This window comes from Rattus norvegicus, chromosome 2 (genome assembly GCF_036323735.1).
Source record: "Rattus norvegicus strain BN/NHsdMcwi chromosome 2, GRCr8, whole genome shotgun sequence".
Taxonomy (NCBI): domain Eukaryota; kingdom Metazoa; phylum Chordata; class Mammalia; order Rodentia; family Muridae; genus Rattus; species Rattus norvegicus.
In genome coordinates, this window is record NC_086020.1 from 28490102 (window position 1) to 28506006 (window position 15905).

Here is a 15905-nt window from a genome sequence, read left to right on the forward strand (position 1 = left end):
GGTCCTACGGTGTCCCTCCTCTATAGTTCACTTCCCAGCTTCCTTGGCATTCATTTCACCAGAGAAAACCAGTTCTCTGTCCAGGTCCAAGGGCTCAAGAGTCTATAAGTTGATGTTTGGTGTCCAAAACTATAGGCTTCAAATTACAGAATAACTATGCGCTCTCTCTCTCTCTCTCTCTCTCTCTCTCTCTCTTTCTCTCTCTCTTGAAGAGAGGCACTGCTGTCCCAGCCCGGGGTGATACAGACTTGCAACCCTGGCTCCTGGAAGGCTGAGGCAGGAGACCTGGGCTACACAGTATGTTCAAGCTCCACATCGAGATCCTGTCTAAGGGTAGGGGACCGAGTAGAGAAAAAGACACGAGTCAAGTGCCAGTAGGGCCATCGTGTGTCTCTGCGTAGTGAATCCTGTCCCGAACAGTCAGCCTGAGGCCCTGCTTGTCCCTGTCTCCAGGTGGCCCCCTACCGTCGCCATGCATCGGCCACAGAGGACAGCGAGAGATAAGAATTACAGCACTCCACAAGTGGTTAGCGGAGAGCAGGCTGAATGCCTGGAGTTCCTGGTCAGCCGGGCCTCCATGTCCTGCGGGATGCTCTTTACATTTTCCAGTTCTAGATGCAATCAGCAAGTTCCAGACTGTGGGGAAACCCACACACAAACAACCTGGTTTCGTCAGCAAGCGAATCGTGAGAGCAGAAGAAAGCAGTGCCTTTAGCTGTAGGACGGACGAGTGACGCCTGGCCTTTGGGGTCTGGTTTGAACTGGAGAAAAGTAAATATCACTACGGCAATCGAGACAGGTAGGAATCTGGGCACAGGCACACGTGGCTGCTGAGGGACTCAGTGTAGGTGTTGTGGGGTAACGCGTGGAGATGTGGAGGCTCCCTTGCAATTCTTTCTGCGTGGCGTCACAATTCTCTACCACACAGGCTTTTGGTTTTGCGTTAGAAAGTTATTTAAGGGGCTGGGGATTTAGCTCAGTGGTAGAGCGCTTACCTAGGAAGCGCAAGGCCCTGGGTTCGGTCCCCAGCTCCGAAAAAAAGAACCAAAAAAAAAAAAAAAAAAGAAAGTTATTTAAATAAAAGAGTTCCAGTTTTACCAAGCAGAAACATCCCAAGAATAAACATCTCCCTGCCACTGCATTTCTCCTTAAACCACAGTTCTGACAAATCGCTTGTATTTTAAACAAGGTTGCCCCGTGCACATGCCTCTGGTTAGAGGGAATATGTGACTTTCTGCTTGCCTGAAAGCTGTGGTGGTTAGTTTAATGAAAGGAAGCAAACAAGTCAACTCTGGGTCAAGACCTTACAGTCACAGCTCCCCCCCTCCCCCACCACCACCACAGGACACATTTGAGGTCCTTGGGGGAGGAGCACCGAACATGGCTTGTCTAACGACTCTGTGACCTGGTCACCCCTGAGTCCAGTGTAAGAAACCCACCACCATCAATATGGCTTCCCCTTTGCCTGATGGAGCAAGGTGCTCATCCATGACTGTCAGAGACGGAAGACGAAACCAGGTGTCGGGAGCTGCAACAGAAACTCTAACCAAAACAATTTACGCCCAAGCCAGGTACTTCAGCCCAGACAGCAGAGCTGATTGGTCTGACCTAGGCTCTCAGACGGGGGAGGAAAGATGATTACTGATACATGGACCATGAGTCGACCACACGTTCTTACTATTGAACATGCCCTCGGTGGGATCTATAGAGAAAGAGGGTCTCTCCCCACTGGGAAAAGGGATACTAAAAAATCTTCTTGGCCCTAGAGACTCTTTGGCTTCCCTTCCAAATTGTTGTCCTCCGTTTCCAGGCTGCTGACCTGGCTGCCCAACAAAGGGCCCTAAGACAAGTGGGGCCTATTGATATTCTGAAGACACACTACACCGCCCTGTGGGGCTGCTGGAGCCTCTGCAGTAAAGAAAACATAGACAGCTCAAACCTGAGGTCCATGGAGGGCAGCAGAGGGAAAAATCATTCTTAGAATAACTTGTAGGAACTAACCTTTGGCAGGCTACGCATTTGGGGTCCACAAAACTTTCTGAGTTGCTCAGACCCAGGTATGTGATAGCTAGACTGGGCAGCCTAGAGAAGCCTAGAGCAGGATACCTCAGCCCAGATGTCCAAAACAGAGAGTCCTTTATCCGGGAGGGGGTCCAAAGGAGAGCCCGACACCCTACTGGACTCTTTGTAAACTGAATTTACCAGGATCCACCTGCTGGGGGAGGATAAAACTACTTGCTAGATTTTAAAGATACGGTTTCAGGATGCGCTTTCCCTACCTCAACTGAAACCGCTCACGTAGTAGTTAAAAGATCCTCCAGAAACTGGTCCCAAATTGGCCACCCCTTAGCAATGGGTTCTGACAATGGCCTGGCTTTCCCAGCCAAAACCTCTCACTTCGTAGCTAAAAGCTTTAAAACGTCATGGAGCATATAGACCTCGGAGTTCTGTCCCAGTAAAAAGAAAAAGGGACAGTAAAAGCAACTGTAGCAAAACTCTCACTAGCATCCCGCAGAGCGTGGATAGGGCCTCCTCCATTGCTTTTTTGCTTCAGCCCACTTCACCCCATGGACGGAGCGATTTATCCTCACAGGAGATTATATTCAGAAGTCCTCCGCACTGTTGCTCCAGTGCGGAAACCAGCAATTCCCACAACTCTCTAACCATCCCTTTCTCAAGCCATTGCAGGCTCTCCAGTCTTCCATACACTCTCTGAGAGGCCCAACCAGCCCTCAAGTCCACCACCAGCTTCCCCTTGTAGTAGCCCAGTGATACCATCCGGAGCAAGCAAGTAGCCAAAAGGGCGCTGGAACTAATTTGAAAAGAATCTCGCCACTCCTATGGCTGTGAAGGTAGCCGACAAACATCATGGACAGACCACACCCTGGTTAAGTACGCAGAAGCCACAGGCATTGATGCCAAATGGACTATGGACCCGTTGAAAGTAAGGTTTCATTGGGCTAGGGCTCTACCTGCCTCTCTCCCTCCTCCAGAGTCTTCTGTTTTGCAGTATGGGTGTGAACACAGGGTTATGGTCTAAGCCCCACGGCCCTCAGGCCTGCTGAAAACTGAGGAAGCAGATACAGAGAAAGCATTAACTAGCGAGTGTGACTACAGACCAGCAACCCGTATTTCATATTGACCTTTTCTGTCTCTGCTGACCCACTTTAAGTGTCTGGTTGTATGGAGAAAAGAAAAGATGTGTGAATTTATTCTGTATCAGGAATACAGAATTTACAGTTCTGTCCCTGCCCTGCGGCTGGGTCCTCTAGCTGCCAGAAACAAGGGAGTTTCCACTGTGAGAATTGGGGTTGTAAAACTGAGGATTCCTGAAAAAAATGCCTTTAAAAGATTCCAGCTTTTGGGAGGGTTCCTGGGGATAGCGTTAGTCATTCCCAGATGAAATCAGTCGGCCTTCTGGTTATGGTTAGACACCCAGCCCCTGAACTACACAGGGACAGAAACAAAGCAGACAGCCGGCCTATGAACTGACAAAACTCACTGTGACTGGGGACAGCCCAAACTAATGTTAGAGGGCTTATAAGGGGCTAAAACTTGTCTAATATCCAAAACCTTTAACCCGGGCACTTCCCTTTATTCGGATGTTTGCTATTCTGTGTACTGGGTTGATTCATCTGGATAACCACATCATGGGGCCTCTGAGACTACTTGGTGAGCATGTATTAACAGTTTGACTAATGCACCTCTCCTGTTGCTTTCCAAGCTGAGTAGACGGGTTGATCAGGACCGAGAGGGATTAAAAGTTTCCATTTCAGAATTATAGCAAGTTAGACTCCCTTGAAGAAATAGTCCAACAAAATTGGAGAGGCTAGATTCCCATGAAATAAAGGAGCCGGCGAGGTTTGGGGAGAAACCTGTGTGTCTGTGCTAACCCATCAGGAGTAATTAGAGAGAGAGCCTTGCCGTGGTTGGGGAAATATTTAGTGCCGGTCTCTGGTTCCTCTGGCTAATTACTCTGCTATCTACACTGCCTGAGCCTTAAATTCTCATTCTGATTGGATTAACAGGGAGGTCCTGCATCACCTCAAACTAAAACTAGGTGAGTCCATGATTTGACTCACTTACTAAGACCAGGGGGGAATGTATCGGGGCCCCAGACTTTCGTAGGCTCTGAGATCTTAGCAGAGCTGTCTCCATGGTGGAAGTGCCATTCATGCTGTGAAACTCAGCACACAGACAACACCACCTGCCAAAAATGAGAACTAAGATCCAACCCGCCAAAGTCCAGTTCTGGGGAAGTCTCTAACTGTACCAGCCTTGCTTTTCCACTTCTGTATTTCTGCTTCTGGCTAAGCGTTCTTGTTAACTGGAGTATGTCCACCCAGGACATAGATTTTATGCCTAAAAGCTCACCTAGGGAAAGGCTCGGAGCTCCACTGGGATCACCAACTAGCTAATAAAGACTTTCTATCGTCTTAAAGCCATGTCTAAGCAATCTTCCGGTGAGTACCCCACAACAGAAGGAACTAAACAAAGTCCCTCCAGGTTCCCAGGTAGCATCTGAAAAAGCTCCAATCATGAAGCTGGGCTAAAACTGCATTCCCAGGGTTAGCTAATCAGTCTGCCTAGTGCTATATAGAAGCTCTAATTAAGATTTCTGAAGGCTTAAGTCACTTCCCCAGGCTACCTGGCAATGCTGGGGTGAAAGACTTGGCCTAATGTTGAAGATTAAGCCCTGGTCTTAAAGTAAGCTGGCCAGAACCCAGGGCTAAGACTCTCAGACCAGTCGTACTAGCCATGCCCCCATGTCCTCCGCAGAAGGACGGCACAGATTCTTCTGAAGCCCAAAGCGTCAAATGAACCATCTCTGATGAACCTACTCAGGAGAACTCAGGTTTTGTCTCAATAGCACATAGGAAAGCAGCAATTCATGAGAACATGGATCTCTGACTTCTTGTTTTACTGTCTCCTCTGCCACTGTAATACCACCTCTCATCCCTTAGTGGGAGGAATGACAGACAAACATGTACATAAAATACAAAGTAAACAACTTCCTGTCTCCCCAGTTGCCCACACTCTGAATAACTGTTACACTCAGACTTTAATTCATGTTGGTAAATACTGAGAGTGGTGAAAGCTCGGTGCTTTCTACGGTGTGTATAAAAATACACACCTATCGGGGGGCTGAAAAGATGGTTCTGAGAGCTAAGAGCACTAGCTACACTCCCAGAGGATCTGGGTTCGATTTCTAGCGTGAACATGGCTGCTCACGACTATCTGTATCTATAACTCCAGTCTACAGCTTCTCTCCTCTGCAGGAACCAGGCTCGCACAAGGTACACGCAAGGGCAAGCAAGCAGGCAGATCACACGTACACATAAAAACAAATGCAGGGGCTGGGGATTTAGCTCAGTGGTAGAGCGCTTGCCTAGCAAGCGCAAGGCCCTGGGTTCAGTCCTCAGCTCCAAAACAAAACAAAACAAAACAAACAAACAAAAAACAAATGCAAAACGTTTTAAATAGTCACCTATCATTGGCAGATGTGCACATCTGTGCAACAGTACAAAAAGGCAATTTACTATGATCAAAAATCATACAGGTCACTTGACCCAGAAATTCCACATCTAGAAATGAACATCCAAAGCCTCTCCCCTCTCCCGCTCTGAACGTTTCCACCTTTGTGCGCGTGCCAGCATGACTCCCGTTCCCTTCTTTGCTCTTATCTTACTTGACCCCTTAGAAACATCCAGAAAATATGGACACGTTCTGCTTCATCCCTTTGATTTCCATAAGAGCATAGTCCACGGAGTTCCTCCCAGTCCAGTGTCACTCCTTTCCGGTTTGTTTTATTGGCCCTTCTTTCTGTTCAAAATGGTGTGTTAAAGGCCTCTGTCCTCCCAAAGCATCCCCTCTCCACCTGTGTGCTCTCCCTTAAGTAAGACCTAGAAGTTTCCTTTAAATGCTAGCAAAATTGCAAAGCTATAGTCATTCCTGACTACTGCTTAGGAGATCTTCTAGGGGGCTGGAGAGACAGCTCCTCCATCAGGAACACTTGCTGCTGTCCTGGGCACTGGCATAGCCACTCATAACCACATGTGACCTTGGCATACTTCTGACCTCACTGTACACAGTGTTGCATAGTGAGACATGTGGACAAAACACCTATACACATAAAATATTAAATATATAAATCTTGTCTTAAGAAAAAAATCTAGACTGATTCCAAATGCCTTCCTCGTCTCTTCTAGTTAGATACATGCAGACGTCTCAAAGTCAGTGCTATGGTTAGGACACGGTTGAGTAAGTTCCCTGGTGGAGAGTTTTTGGGCACCTTGTAGGAATTTGGCAGGAATTTGACATTGGGTCAGGGCACAGAAATGGGCTTAGGTAGAAATTTGACTTTGGGCCAGGACAGGGAAGTAGGCTCTAAATGAACACAGCTGAGGAATATTCTTTGTATCTTGATGGGTCAAGTCCCTAAATACAGTAATCATGGGACCTTCCTTCTATGCTTTGTTTGTTCCTGGACTACTCTGGTTATGCCTTAGGACTGACCACATTCTTTGTATGTACCTAGAAGGATGTAAAAGCTGACTGGGAAAACAAAAACACAGCTTCAGCCTCAGAACTGACTGGAGCCATGCTACAGTATTGTCAAACTGTCCTTTTCTTTTCAATCCTCACTCCCTCCCTTGAGACCTGGTTGACTGACTGAGCTGGCTCGGTCATCCCCTTTGAGGTTTGTGGGGGGACGCCCCTTAGTGTGGCAATGTGCTGAAAAGTAGTGGAACCTTTAAGAGAGTTCCCCCAGACTCCCAAAAAAGAAACCAGGCAGTGATGGCACACATGCACGCACACACACACACACACACACACACACACACACACACACACACACAGTGAGAAGGGGGGAAGGGGGGAGGGAGCAAGATGGGAGGAAGGTGATTAGGTTACTGAGGGCGACATCTTCAGAAAGGATTGTTACGGTCCTCATGGAACCCTGACTAGTGCCCTCAAGAGTAAGTTGTGATAAAAAAAAAGGAGTCTGGTCCTTGAACCTCTGTCTCTTTGTCCCACCATCTCTTTTATATATCCTTCTGCGTTATGACACTATCCACCATAAGGCCCTTACCAGAGGCTGGTTCAATTGAGCTGGCTGATCTTAGATATTTGGCCTCCAAAACTTTGGGTTAAATTTGTATGCAGTTTGGCCTTCGTGGGGGTCACCTAACAATGGAACAGGGGCTGTCTCTGAATCTGTTGCCTCCTGTTGGGTCCCCTTTCTCTACCTGGACTGCCTAGTTGGGTCTCAGTAGGAGAGGATGTGCTTAGTCCTGTGGGGACTTGATGTCCCAGGGTGGGGTGCTACCCAAAGTAAGGATTCCCCTTCTCTGAGAAGGATTTGTAAGGAAGGGACTGAGAGGGAGGGGAGCTACAATCGGGATGTGAGGTGAATTAAAAAAACTAAATTCTGGGGGAAAAAGCACAAGCAAACAAAACTGTGTTTAGTAAACGTCTTTTCTTTATAAAGCATAGCAACTCAAGCATCTTTTTTATGTTAACAGAAGACTGATCAAGGATTTAAGACTGTGCCATGATCAAAACAGAACATTAATTTTCAACTTCCAAACTTGCTCATACCCAGGTATTTCACCATGGGACCACAGTGACCCAGAGTTACGGAGGACTGGTCGGAGGAGAGCTTCGACCCTGGATACCTCAGATAAGGATGACAGGAGTTGGCTCCCTCCTCCCCCTCCCAACATGGCACCATAAAGCCGGCTGCCCCACCATCCACCCTAGTAAGAATTTATTACCCCTACAGTTATCAGGCTCTACTCCTTGTCTGACCTTATAAGGTGCCCCTCCCCCTATAGCCCCGAGTCCGTAGATGAAGTATTTTCCACCACCCTTGTCCTAGTCAATTGTACACAGCCACACAAGCCCTGCCCCAGAGACCCTGGGCACTTCTCCAGGGGCACAAATACCCCTTCCTACCACCTTCCTCACCCTCGATGGAATGGAGTCAGCTCTCCAAAGCTGTTCCTGGGTGTATGTGTTCCTTGCCCACACACTGTCCACCAACCAAGATCCTGCCTGCACCCACCCAGGTCTCTGCTAAGCTTCTCTCCCTCCAGTCCAGCCCAGTGCGGTTTGCTAATGGACAGACACAGGAAGGCACATCATCATCATCTTCAAGCAAAAACATCAATAACAAAAAGTCAGTATGCCTTTTAATCTTCCTCTCCTAATATCAGTTGGTATCGTCTCCAAAATGGAGTATAGTTGGCCACCTTTCTCTCCATCTTTGGTATTGCCCATATCCCAGTCGACATCAACTCTGGCTTGGGTCACACTCTGAACTGTTCTCTTTCTTGCCCTTGTCTATCCACAACCCACATGGTAGCTAGTGGCCTTTTAAATGACCAGGAAATAACTATCTGTTGTCTCACCATGAATGAAAGTCGAGTTTCTTACTCTTTTACAAAACTCTTCAAGTACCAGTGCTTGCATAGCTCTAGAACCTGCTTGTTCACATTCTCCATTCCTTACTTGTGTCTACCCCTGGTCCTTCATGCTGTAGTTCAGATCCGAAATGTCCCCTACATGCTGAGGTGTTTGAACACTGGTCTCTAGGTGATCCTCCTTCTAGATAGGTTGTAGAACCTTTAAGGGGTGGATCCTTAACTAAAGAAGTGGTTGGGTGGGCAGGCCTTTGGGTTTTGTAGCCTGGACCCATTTATTGTTGTCTCTGCTTTCTGACCTCAGATGCAATGTGACCAGATATCTTAGGCTTACACCACCATGTTTTCCTACCACGATGGACTTTAATCTCTTCTTAAACTGAAAGCCAAAATAATCCCTTATGATACTTCTAGTTGGGAAACTACAATATACGATGCTCAAGTTTTACCCTCAGATAAGGCCACTTCCCCATTATAGAACACCCACAGCTCTTACCCTCGCACTGACTGGCAGTGGATACATGGCTGGTTTTCTTTCTTCCCCAAATCAGAGAGTAAATTCCACAAGAACAAGACTCTTGTTCTGTTTTGTTCTTTGCAACATCCTTTAGAACTTAGAACATGCCTGGCATGCAAAAGTAGGAGAATGAACCAACCCATTGGTGGTGGCACACACCTTTGACCCCAGCACTCAGAAGGCAGAGGCAGGTGGATTTCAGAGTTTGAGACCAGTCCGGTCTGCAGGGTGAGTTCCAGGACAGCCAGGACTACACAGAGGAGCCCTGTCTCTAAATAAGCAGACAGAGAAAAAAAATAGGAGAATATTAAATGAACAAGCACTCAAGATAAAGGTATGTGGATGGATGTTTATATAGGATTCTGTAGACTGCATTGTGTGTATGTGTGTGTGTGTGTGTGTGTGTGTGTGTGTGTACAATAGACGCAGTCATTTAAAACAGTGGGGCAAGTCTGCAAATGCTGGTATGATAATACTGTCTGAGACACGTTCCTGTGCAGTGCACACGCCAGACTGCAAACTGCTCAATGATCCCTCTCTGTTTACTTGTGCTCCTCAGAAGTCTCTACCTGAGCTGAGCTGTAGCTAGTCTGCGTGACAAGTCGGGTGTGGTGGACACGACAGTGTGTGACCTCTGAAGAAAGATTTTACAGCTTCACTCTTGTTTCTCTGGGTCACTTGTTTGGGGGGTGGGAAGCCCGCCTTTATGTTGTGGGATCACTCGAGCATCCCTGTGGAGAGGTCCTCGTGAGGTGGAATGGAAGCTCTTGCCAGTCCTGTGAGTGAGCTGCATTGGCACTGTGTCCCCAGAACTGCAGTTGACATCAGCACCATATTCATGAATAAACATGGATTCAAACACATGCTTGTCCATGTGCAGAACAAAGAAAGCTACTGGGCTCTGATGTGGGTGGTTGAGAAGGGTCCCCCACTCACAGAGTTCCCTCCTCCTCCCTCCCCTTGGTCTCTGAGAGGGTGTCCCTCCGTATCCACCCCCCCCCACACACACACACACTCTAAGGGATCAAATCTCTGCAGAATTAGGTGCATCTTCTCCTACTGAGGCCAGACAAGACAGCCCTCTGCTACATATGTGCTGGGGCCTTCAGACCAGCCCATGTATGCTCTTTGGTTGGTGGCTCAGTCTCTGGGAGCTCCTGGGGGTCTGGGTTAGTTGACATTTGTTGATCTTCCTGTGGGACTGCCATCTCCTTGAGGGCCTTCAATCCTTCCCCTAACTCTTCCATAGGGATACCCAACTTCGGTCCAATGTTTGTCTGTGGGTATCTGCATCTGTCTCAGTCCACTGCCGGGTAGAGTCTCTCAGAGGGCTGATATGCTAAACTCCTGTCTGCAAGTACAGCATAGCATCATTAATAGTGTGAGGGATTAGTGCCTGCCGAGGAGATGGCTCTCAAAATGGCTGGTCACTGGTGTGCCATTCCATTAGTCTCTGCTCCATTTCTTTAGACAGGATAAATTTTGGTCAAAAGTTTTGTAGGTAGGTCAGTGTCCTTATCCCTCCTCTGGGAGTCCTGTCAGACTACTAGTTGGTCTCTTAGGTTCCATATCCCCACTGTTGGACATTTTGGCTAAGGTTCACCTGTATTGACTCCTGAGAGCCTCTCTTATCCCAGGTCTAGGGACTTCCTAGAGAATCCCTCCCTCCACCTTACACACACACACACACACACACACACACACACACACACACACAACACAGATGCATATTTCCGTTCATTCTCCTGGCCTCTGGGACACTCTCCTGTCTCTCCCCATGCCTGATCCTGCCCCCTTATTCCCCTCTCACCCTCCTCGCTCTCCCCCAGGTCCCTCCCTCCCTCTACCTCCCATGACTATTTTGTTAACCTTTCTAAGTGGGGATTCAAGCATTTTAACTTGGGCCTTCCTTCTTGCTTAACTTCTTTGAGTCTGTGAGGTATCTGATGGGTATTTGATTGGTAATTTTTAAGCTATTTTTTAAAGTGTGTGATAGTTTGAATAAGAATGGCCTTGTAGGCCATTTATTTGAACATCCACCAGGTTATGGAGCTATGAGAAAAGGACTAGAAGGAGTGAGCTATTTAGAGTCCATGTATTTTTACTGGAAAAAGTGTCACTGAGAATGGACTTTGAAGTTTCAAAAGCCCATGCCAGGCCCAGTCTCTCTCTCCTCCCTCTGCTTGAGAATCAGGATGTAATTCTCAACTACTGTCCCAACAACATGGGTACCACTATGCTCTCTGCCATGACAATAATGGACTGACCCTCTGAACTGTAAGCCAGCCCCAGTGAAATGCTTTCTTTTATAAGAGTTGCTGTGGTCATCACAGAAATTGAACAGTAACTAAGACAGGGTATGAGAATGAACCAGACATGGTGGCTCCCTCCTGTGGTCCCAGAATTGAGGAAACTGAAACAGGAAGGCTGCTATGAGTTCAAGACCAACTTGGGCTATGTAGTAACTTTCAGGCCAGCCTGAGCTACAGTGTGAAACCTTATTTCAAAATAAAACAAAAGTAAACGGTGTAGATCAGTGAATTTGAGCCTAGGTTGGCCTACGTGGAGAATTCTGGGCAATTCAGAACCACGTGGAGACCATTTCAAAAGAAAAAAAAATAAAACCAAAACTGAGCAAAATATGTAAGTCATTGTAGGATGATGTCATACAGGTGAAGCAGGTTCAAGACAGAATGAGGCCTGTCATTGGACCAGAAGAAAGGATGGGCGGGAGAGAAGTTTGAGGGAAGAGGAGGAGACTGGAACAGGAGGAGGGAGAGGAGCTGAGAGAACATGGAGGTGGATGTTAAGATTCCTCTCTGCACATTTACAGGTTGTGATGAATGTTCTTAAGGGATGGATGTGTATAGGGCTTTGTATGTCTAGGTGGGCAATTGTATCTTATCAATTAGATCAGAGGTTATTGTGTTGTGTGTTCTTTCACGTGGCCATTTAAGTTCAAGTTTGTGGTGGTTGGAGACACTAGGCCGCCACGGAATTGGGATGTGTGTTTCTGGCATGGTGACAGCCTGCCTTGGGTACTGGATGGGTAGAGAGATTGTTGCCAGGCTCAGAGAGAAGCCATTGGCTGTGTGATATGGGATGGAGCAGAGCAGGTGAGAGGCTTTGCTGACTGAGATGAAAATATCCACCAGATATCTTGGGGCACTGCGGTGCCGGATCTAGTGCGGGGTAAAAGACAGCATTTTATTTTTTTATAATTTTACAGCAACGAGCCATGAAAAATTTAGAATTACCCACTTGGTATCTTTCCCTAGCTGTTTTTGTTTTGTTGTTTTCTGTTTTGGGTTGGTTTTTGTGTTGTTCTGTTTTTGTTTGTCTGTTTGTTTTGTCTTGTTATATTATGTGTACGCCTGAGTGTGTACCATATTTGTGCAGTGCTCATGGAGGTCAGAAGAGAACACTGGATAACCCACGGTTGGAGTTACATGTAGTCGTGAGCCACTGACACAGGCGCTGGGAGCCTAACCCAGGTCCTCTATAAAAGCAGAGGTGCTCTTGCTGGCTCTCCCCCTCCACCCGCCCCTACTTGTCATTTTTTTTTCTTTTTGTTGTGGTTTTTGAGATAGACGCTATGTAGCCCAGGCTGGCCCGCTACTCATGCAGATCCTGCTGCCTCCTACGTGCTGGGATTAAATGTGCACACCACCACGCCAAGATCTTTTGGTTTTCTTGATTTACCCACCTTTGGAGCAGGATGATTTGAATGCTTCTGAATAGCCTAAACTCTGGAAAGCTGAGTTTCCTTTTAACTATGTGCACGTTTATCTCTCCGTGAGTTTTATGTGCCCTAGGTGTGTGTGTGTGTGTGTGTGTGTGTGTGTGTGTGTGTGTGTGTACGCGCACAAGTGCAAGACAGGGCATTAGATCTCCAGGAACTGGACTTGCCAGTGGTTTTGAGTCATCCAGGTCTTGGAAATCCAAACTTGATCCTCTCCAAAAGCAGTAAGCACTTTGCGCTTTTAGCCTTTGAGCTGTTTCTCTAGCCCTTCTTAGTATCCCTTATCTGCTGAGAACACCAACCTCATTGCCTAGGCTGACGCCAGGTAGGAGTCCTGGCTTAGTCATCGGCAGTTAATGTGGTGATGCAGGAGAGGCTGAGTGATGGCGGACCGCCTGGAGCTCCGGAGAGAGCCTGCCGGCTATGTCTGTGGTTTTTGCTGAAGGAGTCCACAACTCTGGACAGAGCTACACTATCTCCAGTAAGGGGGAGGGAGGCTGGAAATACTTGAGATTTACCAACAGGGAGAGACAAGAGTAGCTCATACCCAAGCCACAGAAGTCTCCACACTTCCCTCGATAATAGTGTTTCTTTGGTGTGCACACCGTGACCCCACTTTATATAGGAATGTAACAGCCACCTCTGTAAAGACTCAAGGCTTGGATAATGTGAAGGGTCTTGATTCCTGACATCTAGGGAATTCTTTCTCTTTTAGACCTGGGGCTCAAGGGAGGTCTCCCCCCCCTCTCATGCATACATATATACCTGTATACACGCACACATACACATATGACTCTAGAACTTCACTTCTAAGAGACAAGCTCTCCAGTAAAACTCCAACAAGCAACTACCCTTGATTCTAAAATATTCTAGTTCTTCCCAGAGCCTCTCAAAGCATTAAAGTTTCAGAAATAAAGTTGTAGTCAATGAAGTGTACATACAGAAGAGATTATAACCGCAGGGTTTATGAAATCCTGATAGCCAGGAAATTAATTATGACTTTGAAACTCTTACTACAAGGAAATGCTCAGGAAATTAATTTCAGCGAAGTCAGCTTTGTGCCTTTTGGCCCTCAGAGAAAGACAATTCTGCATTGTTTTCAAATTAAGGGACCCTCCTAGTAAATGGCCCAGGGGATTACAAAAGGTTTATTCTCAGTAAGACTTGGGTCCCTCAGACGAATCAGGTGATTCAGTATCGACCACAAAAGCAAAGATGTCTGTCTGTCCTGGGCATGGCTCCTTCTGTCTCCGACCAAGGTTCTAACTCAAGACCAGAGGCTTCCAGGCTACCCCTCAAGGAACTGCCAGGCATTGGTAGTGCACGGTACACAGCTTTAATCCCAGCACTCAGGCGGCAGAGGCAGGCTGACCTCTGTGAGTTCAAGGCCAGCCTGGCCTACAATGATTTCCGGAACGGTAAAAAAGAAAAAAGGGAAGCTCACCAAAAAGCTTTTGCATCTGAAAATGTTCTTTTGCTTCTTTCTCGAATTATCTCTTGTGTTAACCTTTTACTTTTCAACGGTACTACGGGTCAGCCCACGCCACTGCACTCCATTAGTAGGCAACACCCCTGGACCTGATTGTTTAAATCTTAATAGATCTCCGATGACTTTGAAACAGCAGAAAAGTAACTGTTATGTTTGTTGGATCCTATTTTTATTTTACATATATGGATGCTGTCTGTGTGCAGTATCATGAGTACTTGGTACCCATGGAGACCGTAAGAAAGTGTCATGAGCTGCCAAGTGTGTGTGGGAATTGAATCCAGGTTCTCTGCAAGGGAAGCAATGCCCCCAACCACTAAACCATCTCGCCAAACTTTATTTCTGAGGAAGATTCTCACTAGGTAGCCCTTAGCTGGCCTGGAATATGCTACGCAGACCAGGCTGGCCTTGCACTCAGAGATCTGCCTGCCTCTGCCTCCTGAGTGCTGGGATTAGAAGTCTGCACCACCACACTTGACCACCAGTTTGACTTTCTTATCTGTTTGTTGTTGTTTATTTCATTTATTTTATATTCGAGTGCTATGCTGCATGTATGCCTGCATGCCAGAAGAGGGCATCAGATCCCTTTATAGATGGTCATGAACCATGTGGTTGCTGGGAATCGAACTGGGGACCTCTGGAAGAGCAGCCAGTTCTCTTAACCGCTGAGCCATCCCTCCAGCCCAGCAGTTTGATTTAATTTTTTTAATCATCAGTATATATTATTTAAAAAATGACTAATAAATGGCAAATACCAGAAAGGCTTTTTACCAATGGACACATTTATAGATGGCCATGTGGAGGCTCTCTGGGCCTTTTAATCTGATCTTTCTCTTCATTTCTTGCTGGAACATAGATCCAATCACACAAGCCCCTTACCCTTAGTGGATACATTCTAAGATCCCCAGCAAACAACTGTGGACTCCCCGAAACCTGCATATGCATGTTCCCAAGCACACATAGTAGGGATAAAATTCAATTTATAAAACACAATTTATAAATAACCAAATACAAAACCATCGTCACAAAATCTCAAAAAAGGAGTAAAGTGAATGTGGACTCAGCACTTTCTCATAGTAGCTTCCTGTTTCCCTTTTCAGTTACTGGACACTCTCTCCTTGGGTTCAAGAATATGCTGCTTGAAGACAGGTGCTAAGACACCACGTGACAGCCCACGGCAGATCTGATAGCCAAACCACAGTTGGATTGTGGCAAACAGCCTTCCAAAGACTGGGCCAAGACTCACCACACTGGCCCCACCTCGATCCTTACTCAGGACATGCACATTATAAAATGGACAAATTCCCGATTAGTATTTTCAGAGCAGTTTGACTTTGGGTAACTGATCTACAGAAGACAAAGCCTTGGGAAGGAGGGGACGAGTGTGGTTATGCTACATGCTACTGGGGAGTACAGAAATGTGCCCAGTCGCTCATCCTCGAGGCCTTAAGTGAAAGACGCAAATATCCTCACAGGTAACGCTCTCAAAGAGCTAAGGGCAGAGTCTAGCTTCAGCAACGGTCAGGCCGAACTGCGACTGCTATAAGGTGAAGCTTCCTGAGTACAAACAGAGTTATCAAGTCTGACCAGCAAACTTTCAAAAGGCCGGTGGCAGGAAATGTGGATGAGCGCTCTGGGAAACAGATGTGGGCATTTTGGACGGCGCCTTTAGATACTGAAGCAATTCGGGCAAAAGATTATCAAAATTTAAAATAGCCATCTGACACACCCCAC